This window comes from Ursus arctos, unplaced genomic scaffold, assembly GCF_023065955.2.
Source record: "Ursus arctos isolate Adak ecotype North America unplaced genomic scaffold, UrsArc2.0 scaffold_19, whole genome shotgun sequence".
Classification (NCBI taxonomy): domain Eukaryota; kingdom Metazoa; phylum Chordata; class Mammalia; order Carnivora; family Ursidae; genus Ursus; species Ursus arctos.
In genome coordinates, this window is record NW_026622863.1 from 52,744,808 (window position 1) to 52,758,604 (window position 13,797).

Here is a 13,797-nt window from a genome sequence, read left to right on the forward strand (position 1 = left end):
GCATCTTGCCTGGAGAATTTGTCAGAAGGCAGAAGGTGGAGAGCACCACTGTGTTCAGGGTGACTTTGTGCTTGCTCCCAGAGCAGCTTGGAGGATAGACAGACCCAGGTTCTCTGGATTGCTTTCACGGCCTCCAGAACATTTCCTTCCCAGCACTAGGAGGAATGGGGGTTCTGGAGATAGACTAAGGGTGAGGATGGAGAGCCTGGATGAGGATCTCCAAGAACTCTGCTGGGGCTTTAAGAGGGAGCCATCTGGGGCACCTGGGTGGCTCGTAGGTTAAGCGTCTACCTTCAGCTCAGGTCCTGATCCCAGATCCCAGCATCCTGGAATCCAGCACCACGTTGGTCTCCCTGCTCAGCTGCTCAGCAGGGAGTCTGCTTCTCCCACTTCCTCTGCCCCTCCCCTGCTTGTGCTCTCACACACTCTCTCTCTCTGTTTAGCTCTCTCTCAGATAAATAAATAAAATCTTTGGGGGGAAAAAAAAAGAGGGAGCCATCTTTGGCAATGTGGCTACATCCTCCTGGAAATTATCTCAGGAGTAGGGCCGGGTAGCTTGAGGAGTACCTGGGGCAGATGCTCATTCTTGTGGTTGCTTTTGTCTGTGAGATGTTTGTGGAGGTGGAAGGAGTAGAGGGGATTCCTCCAGTATAAGGGAAGAATGTGTCTGAATATATTCACTATATTCCTGGTTGCAAATAACAGGAACCCAACTCACACTAGCTTAAGTGAAACCAACATCGACAAAAGGAATGTATTGGCTCACACAACAGGGAAGCTTCCTTGCTCGAAGTTATCTTTAACTTTAGAGATTGGAATGGAGAACCTGATGCAGACAGGTCCCCATGGTGCATCTGTCATCTCTGGTGCTCTCTGCAAATCTTTGCCTTGTCCTTCTTTGAGCAAACAAGAGCATTCTCTACCAACCCGGAAGCATAGCACTAGAGGCCAAACTGAGGGGTGAGAGAGAGTATCTCCCCCCCACACGCTCTGAATCAATACCAGTGAGGCTGCTGTAATCTGGTGGAGCGATGAGGAGAACCGTTTGTCTTTTCAATTTTTTGTGGGGTGATTGTAGTAAGATGTGTCACTTTTGTCACTTTGGAAGAGGATTTTACCAAGGAAGCATAAAAAATCACTCTGGCTGGAGGGGGAGAATCAGTATAGGCATGGAGACACCTGACAGGGCTGATGTTGTCACCAAAGCTACAGGTAATGGTGGCCTGGTGGGGGTGGTGATGTGTGCGTGTGTGTGTGTGCACGTGTGCGCATGTGCGTGTGTGCGTGTGTGTGGTAGGCCTGCGTGTGGCTGAGCAGGTGGATGTGTTCCTGCACATGCCCGGATGTCTGTGGGTCTTCATTCTTACAAGTAGGCCTGTGAGCCCGAGGGGGTGATTCTGAACTTTTGATAGAGTGCTGTTGAGTGTGCAAGTGCCTGAGAGAGTCGCCCTGTGCTGGGGTCACCGTGTGTGCGATGATGGTGTAGGGCCAGCTCCGGACGCAAGCAGCCCCGGTCCGGTAGCGGCCAGGCCCTCGCCAGAGCGCAGCTAGCAGGCACGAGGGCTGCGACCTTGGCGTCCCCTCTCTGGGCAGGGATTGGCCTGTGTCGGGAAGGCCCGTGCCAGGCCTAGGGGCTGGAGTCTTGGGGAAGGGTGGGGGGAGAGCCCCTCCACTTTGGCGCCCTAAGAACACCCCGGCAACGCAGATGGCGCTGCAGGGCAAGTGGGGGCCAGAGAGGACGTGGTGGAAGAAGCCTCCTGCCCCTCCACCCGTGAACACAATCACATTGTCGGGGGCACCGGGTTGGCCTATGTCCTTCTCTGGCCCGGTTCGAACCGCTTGCCCTGGGAGCCCAAATGGGAGCAGTGGGGGTGGGGAGCGTTCCTAGCTTTGTGAGAGCACGGTCTTTTCACACACTCTTTGTCTGGGGCAGTCTCTGGGCCTGTGGTGAGGGGCCTCTAGGCAGGCAACCAGAGAGGCTCTGAGCAAGCCCGCCCCGCCCCTGCCCAGCGGGAGAGCGGGAGCCAAGTCAGACCAGGCACTGAGACCTGGAAGGACAGTCTGTGGCTGCTGTCCTGCTCTGAAGGGACCCCCGCACTCTGCTCAGGCCTGGGGCCCTGATATGGGGCTGGTCTGGTGGCAGCGGGATCCGCATCCGGACTGGGATCGGGATCAGGATCCGGATCGGGATGGGGGTGGGGGTGGGGATGAGGATCAGGATCCAGAGAGGAATCCCATTGATTGCGCTGCCAGGCCGCTTTGGGAAGGGCTGAAGGGCTGCTGTAGCAGCTGTGGACGGATCAGACCAGCAGAGCACAGCCAGTGCTCCCCGGGGTGGTCTCCGGGGTCTCCAGCGAGCTGCCTGGGAGCACCTGCCATGGGCGTGGGAGGTGTGGGAGCTCCGCAGAGGACCAGAGACTCATCCCTAGACTGCTGGCACTTTCTAGGCCACTTCCCTGCTGCGGGCCACCCTGAATTGTGTGGATTCCTCCTGCCACCTGCAGGAGAGAAGACCAGAGGGGACACACAACACTGGGACCAGACCAGAGGAGATGGCTGGGGGCACACCCCCCCCACGCTAGTGTGCCCGGGGAGGAAGGGCACACCTGGAGGGGTTCAAGACACTGGACAGGTCACTTAGGAGTCAGGGCAAAAAGTTGTGGACTTGGCCTCTGGAGCACAGGAGAATGAATTTAGGGGGAAGTCCTGAGGGAAGTTTGCAGGGCTGGAGGTGGGTGTTGGTGACTGGAGCGGCTGCCTGGCCGGGGGCGGAGGTGGAATGCTGCTTTTGGGGGCGTCCACAGAGGACACGTCTGAAGATTCGAGGAGGAGAAAGTCACCTGCAAACCAGCCTTGGAGCCTCCAGTGAGTCTGCGCGCATGCGCCCTGCCGGGCGTGGGGGCTGGGAGAGAGCTCAGGGTGCACAGCCAGGAGGGCGCAGCCGGGAGTGGGAGAGGTGGCGCGTCGGGGGTATGGGCCCTGGGTGAGAGCCCGTGGGCCCTGGGTGTCAGGGAGAGAGGGCAGGGCGACTGCGTGTCCTGGAGGGGGACTTGGAGTTTCAGGATGGGCGTCCAGTGACGCGCGTGTCTCCATGTGCGTGTGTGCCTGTGTGTGCCAGAGGGCCGCTGAGCGTGTGCCTGTGTGACTGCACACGTGTGTGTGCATTTGTCAGCGGGTGTCCGTTTTCCCCGTATGCTTCCCAGGCAGGAGGAGAAGGTCGGAGTTTTGGAAAGTAAGGCAGTAGACAAGGAGTGCGTGTGTCTGCGCATGCGCCAGTCCCTTTAGGGCTCAGCGGGCACCTGCGGGTCGTGGTGCGTCTGACGGTTCTGCCTGTGCCAGCCCACATAGCCCAGCCACCCCTGAGCCACGGAGCCAGGCGCCTGTGTCCTGCTGGTCCAGAGCATGAAGGCCTGTGGCCCCCAGACCTCCCCTAGCAACTGAGCTTTGCCTTTCCCTGGAAGGCCTGGCCTGGGCCCAGGGGCTGGGCTTGCGGTGGAGGTTACCTGGATGTTTGGGGGTGTGTGGCGGGGATGGGTTGGGGGTGTGTGGGCGGGTGGGGAGGGAGGGCGGAGGGAAGACTTGTGTGTGACCCCAGCAGTAGGGCCAGTAAGGCAGGGCAGCTGGGGGCCAGAGAGAAGGTGGAGGGAGAGGCCCCTGGACCCTCAGCCCCTAATAACAATAAACTTGTGGACCAGTGTGCACACGGGCCTCAGAGTCCAGCCCAGGAGCCAGGTGTCGTCTCTGCGGGTGGGCAGCCCTTCTCTGGACACCTTTGCACAGCTTAGCTCCCATGATTTCTCTGGGCCAAGGGCAGCAGAGCTGACTGCAGGGGACAGAGGAGGATGGGGCCGACGCACAAGAGGGGACAGCCTAGGCTTCCTCCAGGACAGGCCTGAGGACCTGGGGACCTGGGCTAGGTGCAGAGGGCTTGAAGAGGCGGGAGGGTCAGGTCATAGTGCATGGCAGTCTGATGGTGGAGCTGGACGTTCTTCCGAGGCCTCCGGGACTGTGAAGAGGTCAACCGGGGATCTGGGTGGACAGTGGCCCACATGGCCGTCCGGGACACAGGAGACTGAATCTGGAGGCGCCCCGGTCAGACGGGGCAGGGGGTAAGGGGGGCGGCGTCTCCTGGACTGGTGGGGGCTCCGAAAGACACCCCAAGCCAGGAGGCCTTGGACAGAGAGGGTTGGGCCGGTGTGCAGGGGGACTCCTGACATGCACGCGTCTGAGCATTCGCGGTGGAGAAGGGCGCGGGCAAACGCTCTGGAGCCTCCAGTGGGTCTGTGTGCGCATGCTCGGCTGGGGATGGGGGCTGGGAGCCTAGCGGGTGTGTGCATCCAGGAGGGACACCTGGCGGGGTGGGTCCACCCGTGGGGCTGAGCTTGGGGTCTGGGTGTCATGCAGAGGGCGTGTGCGTGTCCGCAGGGTGATTTGGCGTGTCTACGGTGTGTGTCTGCAGATTCGTGTGTCCCCGGATGTGTGCGCATGCGTGTCCGTGCCTGCGTGTGTGAGGAGGGGGTCTCGTGCTCTCAGGGAGCCCTACTGGCCAGAGTGTGTGTTGTGTCTCAGAGTTACTGCCGTGTGTGTCTGCATATGTGTTTGTGGCTCGATGTGTGGGTGTCCTCAGAGTTCAACTGACAATGTTTGTGTTTTTTATTATCTGTGTTTGTATTATTTTTTTGCCTGGTGTGCAGAATGTGGCTATTATGTCCATTTTAAAAAAAGATTTTATCGATTTGAGAGAGAGAGGGAGATAGCACTTGCAGAGGGAGGTGCAGAGAGGGAGGGAGAGACCTGCTTCTCTCAGCAGGATGAGGGGCTTCATCCCAGCACCCCGAGATCTTGACCTGAGCTGCACTGAGCCATCCAGGAGCCCCCGGGTCCCCAGTTTTAAAAGGCCTTTAGGGCCAAGGATTTGCTCCTACCCTGGGTATGAGTTTGTGTGTTGGAGTTCCTAAAGGGGTCTCCTTGTTTGGTGGGGGGGTGGGTCAGGGTGTCGTAAGGGTGGGTGTGGTGTAAGTGTGCCTTTTTTTCTTGCCAAGCTAAAGCAAATTTAATTTATTTTCCGTCTTTTGAAGTGTCATTGGTGAATAAAATTGTACATTTTTAAAGGTACAATATGTTTTATGTAAGCATATTTTTTGAAATGATAATCCCTGTCATGTTAATTCTTTATTCCTTTATCTTTTTTTTTTTTTTTAAGTTTTACTTTATCTATTTGACACAGAGAGAGAGCACAAGCAGGGGGAGCGGGAGAGGGAGAAGCAGGCTCCCCACTGAGCAGGGAGCCCGATGCGGGACTTGATTCCAGGACCCTGGGATCATGACCTGAGCTGAAGACAGACGCTTCACCCACTGAACCACCCAGCGCCCCACTATTCCTTTGTCTTAGCAGTTATGTTATTTTTCGTGATTTGAATCCTGCACATTGTGATAAGGCTCTCTTGCAGCCTGAGGGCCATTACGTATATGAGTGATGACCGTTAGGCTTTCTGTCTCTGCTGCTCTGAAATATGATGTTCTCTGATCTTACGTTCTCTTCAACCCTAATATACCTGTTTTAATAAGTCCTGGCTGAGATCAAGGGGTTGGAATCATGGGGGAGGGGCACTAAGCAAAGAAATCTGATATCTGAGGGTAGGTGAAGACGCAACCACGGGGCCAATGATCCAGGATAGCTGGGGTCCAGGAAAGGGGGTGGAGAAAGAGCCTTCCTGATCTCTATCCACTAGTAATGGCAAAATTGTAGGCAGCACATAAAGTTGCCTTAGTGGGGGCAGACACGATTTAATCACTTGTTATGTGATGGGGTTCAGGATAACATACCCCTAAATATGACACCTTGGCATATTGAAGCTCAAGGAGTGTGAGAAGGGGCGCCTGGGTGGCTCAGTCGTTAAGCGTCTGCCTTCAGCTCAGGGCGTGATCCCGGCGTTCTGGGATCAAGGCCCACATCGGGCTCCTCCGCTATGAGCCTGCTTCTTCCTCTCCCACTCCCCCTGCTTGTGTTCCCTCTCTCGCTGGCTGTCTCTCTCTTTCAAATAAATTAAAAAAAAAAAAAAAAAAAAAAGGAGTGGGAGAAAACACCAGAAGGAAGGTCACTGTGACATCCCTCACTTTCTTCCCTGAAATAGGTTATAAAACTCCCATGTGAGGGTTGCCCTCCATATACCAGGAGGAAAGGAGCATCTTTATCTCTGAAGACAAAGAGAATTCAAGACGAATTCTAACAAGCAGGCCTTGCTATGGTTTACTACAATCCCCTCCTGCTCCTTAATGTGTCGTATTCTTCCAGTAGCGTCCACTCTTCATCAGACAGAGCACCAAATACTCAGGTCTGTCTCTTTCAGAGTTCACTTTCTCATGAAGCTCTCAGGTCACATGAAACTTTCATTGAACTTGTAAGCTTTTCTCCTGTGAATCAGTCTTCGTCAGTTTAAGTGTTCAGACCCAACTGGGCTCGTCAGAGGATTGAGGAAAACTTTTTAATCTACATAATCCTTGTATTTAATAACTTAGTATCCTTTTACCAGCTGAAAAGGTCTTTCTTATTTGGGAATAGCAAAGAATAGCAATTCGGGACAAGCAAGCTGCTGCAAAAAGCCTAGGCTAGTCCAACAAAGGAGAGGAACTTTTTTATGGAGAAGGAGGAAGGTGGGAGGGATTGTTTAGAAGGAAGTCCATTGGAAAAAAGCAGGGTTTCAGGGTGGTGATGGTGTTTCACTGGCTGAGTTGCAGGGGTGGTGGATTTCTTGTAGGAGATGCGGCGACCATTTTTTCCTGTGCCTCATTCTTCCCCTGGCTTCTGTAGTTGAGAAGTCTTTATTAGACTGATACGGAGTGAGAGCGCCTCCTTGTGGTCTACCAACTCCATTTTAGTGAGGTTTCCCTGTATTAATTTTCTCACCAGTTAAATTTTAGTTTAGTTGCCCCTTCAGATCACTACATTTGTATGTTTGGGGTAAATAGCCAGTAGAGCAATTGCTGGGTCGTAGGGCAGCTCTATTTTCAACTTCTTGAGGAACCTCCATACTGTTTCCCAGAGCGGCTGCACCAGCTTGCATTCCTATCAACAGTGTAAGAGGGTTCCCCTTTCTCCACATCCTCGTCAACATATGTCCTTTCCTGACTCATTAATTTGAGCCATTCTGACTGGTGTGAGGTGGTATCTCATTGTGGTTTTGATTTGTATTTCCCTGATGCCAGTGATGTGGAGCATTTTTTCATGTGTCCGTTGGCCATTTGGATGTCTTCTTTGCAGAAATGTCTGTTCACGTCTTCCGCCCGTTTCTTGATTGGATTATTTGTTACTTGGGTGTTGAGTTTGATAAGTTCTTTATAGATCTTGGATACCAGCCCTTTATCTGATATGTCATTTGCAAATCTCTTCTCCCATTCTGTCAGTTGTCTTTTGGTTTTGTCAACTGTTTCCTTTACTGTGCAAAAGCTTTTTATCTTGATGAAGTCCCAGTAGTTCATTTTTGCCTGTTTCCCTTGCCTTTGGAGACATGTCTAGCAGGAAGTTGCTGCGGCTGAGGTCACAGAGGTTGCATTGCTGCCTGTGTTCACCTCTAGGATTTTGATGGATTCCTGTCTCACATTGAGGTCTTTCATCCATTTTGAGGCTGTTGTGTATGATGTTAGGAAATGGTCCTGTTTCATTCTTCTGCATGTGGCTGTCCAATTTTCCAACATGATCTGTTGAAGAGACTGTCTTTGTTCCATCAGATAATCTTTCCTGCTTTGTCAGAGATTAGTTGACCACACAGTTGAGGGTCCATTTCTGGGTTCTCTGTTCTGTTCACTGATCTATGTGTCTGTTTTTGTGCCAGTATCATACTGTCTTGATGATGACAGCTTTGTAATAGAGCTTGAAGTCAGGCATTGTGATGGCCCCAGCTTTGGTTTTCTTTTTCAACATTCCCTTGGCTATTTGGGGTCTCTTCTGGTTCCATACAAATTTTAGGATTATTTGCTCCAGCTATGTGAAAAAAGTTGGTGGTATTTTGATAGGGATCGCACTGAATATATAGATTGCTCTAGGTAGCATAGACATTTTCACAATATTTGTTCTTCCAATCCATGAGCATGGAATGTTTTCCCATTTTGTTGTGTCTTCCTCAATTTCTGAGTGTTCTGTAGTTTTCTGAGTACAGATCCTTTGCCTCTAGGTATCCCCTTATGGCTTTGGGTGCAATTGTAAATGGGATCGACTCCTCAATTTCTCTTTCTTCTGTCTCATTGTTGGTGTATAGGAATGCAATTTATTTCTGTGCATTGATTCTATATCCTGCCACTTTGCTGAATCCCTGTATGAGTTCCAGCAATTTTGGGGTGGAGTCTTTTGGGTTTTCCACATAGAGTATCATGTCATTGCAAAGAGAGAGAATTTGACTTCTTTTTTGCCAATTTGAATACCTTTTATTTCTTTTTGCTGTCTTATTGCTGATGCTAGGACCTCTAGTACTATTTTGAACAATAGTGACGAGAGTGGGCATCCCCATCCTGTTTCCAACCTTAAGGGGAAAGCGCTCAGTTTTTCCGCATTGAGAATGATATTCGCTGTGGGTTTCTCATAGATGGCTTTTATGATATTGAGGTACGTACCCTCTATCCCTACATTGTGAAGAGTTTTAATCAAGAAAGAATACTACTTTGTCAAATGCTTTTTCTGCATTTATTGAGAGGATCATATGGTTCTTTTCCTTTCTTTTATTTGTGTCGTGTATCACATTGATTGCTTTGTGCATGGTGAGCCACCCTTACAACCCAGGAATAAATCCCACTCGGTTGTGTTGAATAATCCTTTTAATGTCCTGTTGGATCCTATTGGCTAGTATTTTGGTGAGAATGTTGGCATCCATGTTCATCAGGGATATTGGTCTGTAATTCTCCTTTTTGGTGGGGTCTTTGTCTAGTTTGGGGATCAAGGTAATCCTGGCCTCATCGAATGAGTTTGGAAGTTTTCCTTTCATTTCAATTTTTTGAAACTGCTTCAGAAGAATAGGAATTAATTCTTCTTTAAACATTTGGTAGAATTCCCCTGGGAAGCCATCCGGCCGTGGACTCTTGTTTGTTGGGAGATTTTTGATGACTGCTTCAATTTTCTTGCTGGTGATGGGTCTGTTCAGGTTTTCAATTTCTTCCTGTTTCAGTTTTGGTAGTTTATACGGCTCTAGGACTGCATCCATTTCCCCTGGATTGCCTGATTTGTTGGCCTGTAGTTGCTCATAGTATGTTCTTATGATTGTATTTCTTTGGTGTTGGTTGTGATCTCTCCTCTTTTATTTGTGATTTTATTACTTGGGTCCTTTCTCTTTTCTTTTTGATAAGTCTGGCTAGGGGTTTATCAATCTTATTAATTCTTTCAAAGAACCAGCTCCTTGTTTCGTTGATCTTTCTACTGTTTGTTTGGTTTCTAGTTCATTGATTTCTGCTCTGATCTTTATTAATTCTCTTCTCCTGCTGGGTTTAGGCTTTATCTGCCGTTCTTTCTCCGACTTCTTTAGGTGTAAGGTTAGGTTGTGTATTTGAGAGCTTTCTTGTTTCTTGAGAAAGGCTTGTGTTGCTATAAACTTCCTTCTCAGGACCACGTTTGCTGCATCCCAAGGATTTTAAACAGTTGTGTTTTCATTTTCATTTGTTTCCATGAATTTTTAAAATTCTTCTTTAATTTCCTGGTTGACCCATTCATTCTTTAGTAGGATGCTCTTTAGCCTCCATGTATTTGAGTTCTTTTCAAATTTCTTCTTGTGATTGAGTTCCAGTTTCAAGGAACTGTGCTCTGAAAATATGCAGGGAATGATCCCAATCTTTTGGTGCCAGTTGAGACCTGATTTGTGACCCAGGATTTGATCAATTCTGGAAAATATTCCATGTGCACTCAGAAGGTGTATTCTGTTGCTTTGGGATGGAATGTTCTGAATATATCTGTGAAATCCATCTGGTCCAGTGTGTCATTCAAAGCCCTTGTTTCCCTGTTGATCTTCAACTTAGATGATCTGTCCATTGTAGTGAGTGGGGTGTTAAAGTTCCCTACTATTATTGTATTATTATTGATATGTTTCTTTAATTTTGTTATTAATTGCCTTATATAACTGGCTGTTCCCATGTTAGGGGCATACATATTCACAATTGTTAGATCTTGTTGGGTAGACCCTTTAATTATGATACAGTGTCCTTCCTCATCTCTTATTATAATCTTTGGTTTAAAATCTAATTTGTCTGATATAAGGATGGCCACCCCAGCTTTCTTTCGATGTCCATTAGCATGAGAAGTGGTTTTCCAACCCCTCCCTTTCAATCTGAAGGTGTCTTTGGCTCTAAAATGGGTCTCTTGCTGACAGCCTATCGATGGGTCTTGCTTTTTTATCCAGTCTGACACCCTGTGTCTTTTGATTGGAACATTTAGCCTATTTACATTCAGAGTAACTATTGAATGATATGAATTTAGTGCCATTGTATGTCACTGTTGTGACATTGTATGTCATAGTGCCTGTAAAGTCACTGTTTCTATATATTGTCTCTGTTCCTTTCTGGTCTATGTTACTTTTGGGCTCTCTCTTCTCTTAAAGGATCCCTTTTAATATTTCTTGCAGGGCTGGTTTGGTGATCGCAAATTCTTGTAGTTTCTATTTGTCCTGGAAGCTTTTCATCCCTCCTTCTATTTTGAATGACATCCTAGCTAGATAAAGTAGTCTTGGCTGTATATTTTTCTCTTTTAGCACCCTGAATATATAATGCCAGTCCTTCTGGTCTGCCAGGTCTCTGTGGATAGGTCTGCTGCCAGTTTAATGTTTCTTGCAGGTTACGTACCTCTTGTCCTGAGCTCCTTTCAGGAGTTTCTCTTTGTCTCTGAGATTTGCAAGTTTCACTATTATATGTCAGGATGTTGACCTATTTTTATTGATTTTATTGGTTCTCTGAAAAATATGGAACGCTTCATGAATTTGCATTTCATCCTTGCACAGGGGCCATGCTAATCTTCTCTGCATCGTTCCAGTTTTAGTATATGTGCTGCTGAAGTGAGCAATAACCAGTTAAGTTTTGAAAGTTGGGTAGTGTTAAGTCCCAAAGTCCTCTGACTTTTTCTTTCTTTCATTTTTTAAAGAGTTTTAAGATTATTTTATTTGTTTATGAGAGAGAGAGCATGAAGTAGGGAGGGGCAGAAGGAGGAGGAGAAGCAGGGAGCCCGATGTGGGACTTGATCCCAGGATCCTGGGATCATGACCTGAGCTGAAGGCAGATGTTTAACTGACTGAGCCACCCAGGTTCCCCTGTTTTTCTCTTTCAATATTATATTGGCCATTCTGGATCTTTTGCCTCTCATATAAACTTTAGTATCAGTTTCTTGATACCCACAAAGTCAATGAGGTATTTAAAATAATATCAGACTCATCAGTTCCTTGGTTCCTTCAGGCCTGTGCTCCCACATCTGTAGACGTAGCCTGGTCACGACATTCTGGGCCTTCCTGGGAGGCAGGGCTTCCCTCTCTCACCTGAGCAGAGCCCCTGGACAGACATGCTCACATAGGGTGGTGGGGATCTAAGATGCAATAGTGTTAACGGAAGACAACTTAGAAATCTCTATCAATGACAACTGCATGGGGCACCTGGCTGGCTCAGTTGGTAGAATATGCGACTCTTGATCTCACGGTTGTAAGTTAGAGCCCCATGTTGGGTGTAGAGATTACTTAAAAACAAACCTTGGGGCGCCTGGGTGGCTCAGTCCATTAAGCATCCAACTCTTGATTTTGGCTCAGGTCATGATCTTGGGGTTGTGAGATCAAACCCCGCATGGGGCTCCGTCCTGGGCATGGACCCCACTTGGGATTCTTTCTCTTCCTCTCCCCCTCCTCTCTCTCTCTCTCTCTCCTCTTAAAAATAAAATAAAATAAAATAAAACTAAAAAAGACACATACATGTTTTGCTTTAGCAATTCTGTGTCAGGGGATTTATCTTACCTGTAGATTTACACGCCAGCACAACTGTTGAAGGTCAAGGGTATGCGCTCAACACTGGTTGCAGTGGAAAAGGACTGAAAACAACTCAACTGTCTTGCAGTCAGGAAACTAGTTAAATAAGTGAGATCACAACCATAGAAGATCATCCAAACAGTTGTTCAAAAACTGAGCAAGCTCTCTTTGTACGATATTGAAATCTCTCCAAGATATACTGGTAAGTGAAAGTGAAAAGAAACCAGGGCATGGAAGAGTGTGTAAAGTGTGCCACCTTTTGTCTAAAAATGGGAGGACGTGAGAATACGAATATTTACACAAACCTAAAATTGTCTTATATTTATACAAATATATAATTATGTACAATAGTGAACCTATGTATTATAACAATATACAATTATATATTTCCATTACATATCATATTGCATATGTAAATATTGCATTATATGTAATTTTTATATATTTATAAAAATTGCAATTTTTTATTTTAAAAAATTCATTTATATTGGAGATATATACACATGTATGGGAACATATATGTATAAAATATATATCAATAAAAATCACACATGTATGTATATGCGTGTGTATATTATGTACACGTGTAGGTATACTATATATGCATATACACGTATACACGCATGAAGAAACTGCAGAAGGACACAAACTAATTGCAGTGGTTACCCTGTGGTTACGGGCATAAAAAATTGGTGGGTGGCGCACACACTGTGGAAGGAAGACTTTTCACTGCAACCTATTTATTTACTTATAAACATGTAAACCATGTATTAACTATTCAAACAGGAGAAAGGCCACCCGGGCACCAGTCCTTTCCTCCCCCCCGCCCCCAGCCCTGCCTTGAGCACCCCCAGGGGAACCAGTGAGGAGCGGCCCCGGATTTCCGATGCGCGGACTCCGGCAGCCCCGCAGAGCGCAAGCGCAGAGGCGGCAGGACGCATGCGCTGCGGCTTCGCCGCTTCGGTGCGAAGCCCGAGCGTGAGCGGTTGTCAGGCGAGGCGCGGGGCGGGCGAGACGAGGCGCGTGGCGGGCGAGGTGAGCGCGCGCGCGTGGGGGCGGGCGTGGGGGCGAGCATGTGAGTGGCACTGGGCATCCCCAGCGAACGTGGTCGGAGGTGACGTGAGGGTGAGGGGCGGGCACACCTGAGAGCGCGAGAAGCCCAGGGCGGCGACGCAGGCCTCCCTGAGGGGCGTCGCCATGGCAGGCCCGAGGCTTTGACGCCTGGCATCCCAGCAGCTGTGCCGGGGGTGGGGATTCGGTGGGCGCCTCCGTATGAGGAGACCACGGGAAGTAGTGGCCCTCGTAGGGAAGGGGCCTGGGTGGGACGTGGGGTCTGCGGACACCCAGGAGCTGAGGAACACCGGTGCGCGGGAGTGGCCTCTCTCGCTGCGCCCTGATGCGCCTCAGTTTCTCGACCTCCCTTGGCCGTCCTTACCAGGCCTCTGGCCAACGTCCTCCCTGAGCCGCTGGCCTCGGCCCCGCCCCCATGCCAGGCCCCACCCCTCCCGGCCCCAGACTCTCTGACACCCCCAGACCCCGCCTCGAGCCTAAGCCCCACCCCTACCTGCTCCAGCGTCGGCCCCAGGCCCCGCCCCTCCCACCCCGACCGGCCGTTATCCCAGGTCCCGCCTTGAGCTTAAGCCCTGCCTCCCCCCCAGGGCCCCGCCTCTGTCCCGCCCCTCGTGCTGCTCCGGCCTCTCCTCTCTCGGTCCTCCCCTCTGCCTCAGTTCTGCTCTTGATGTCAGTCTCTCCTCCCTGCCCCGGCCACGCCCCTTATTGCCCAGCCCAGCCCAGCCCCCGCCGTCTGCTCTTCCTCTTTGTC

General features: G+C 49.6%; 1 non-coding gene across 1 annotated transcript; it reads right to left on the reverse strand.

Annotated features, from left to right (window-relative positions):
• Positions 1–10,925: 10,925 nt before the first annotated feature.
• Positions 10,926–11,032, reverse strand: LOC113248916 (U6 spliceosomal RNA). Its single transcript, XR_003313651.2, has one exon. It is a non-coding gene; the product is annotated as a U6 spliceosomal RNA (small nuclear RNA).
• Between the last annotated feature and the right edge of the window lie 2,765 nt (positions 11,033–13,797).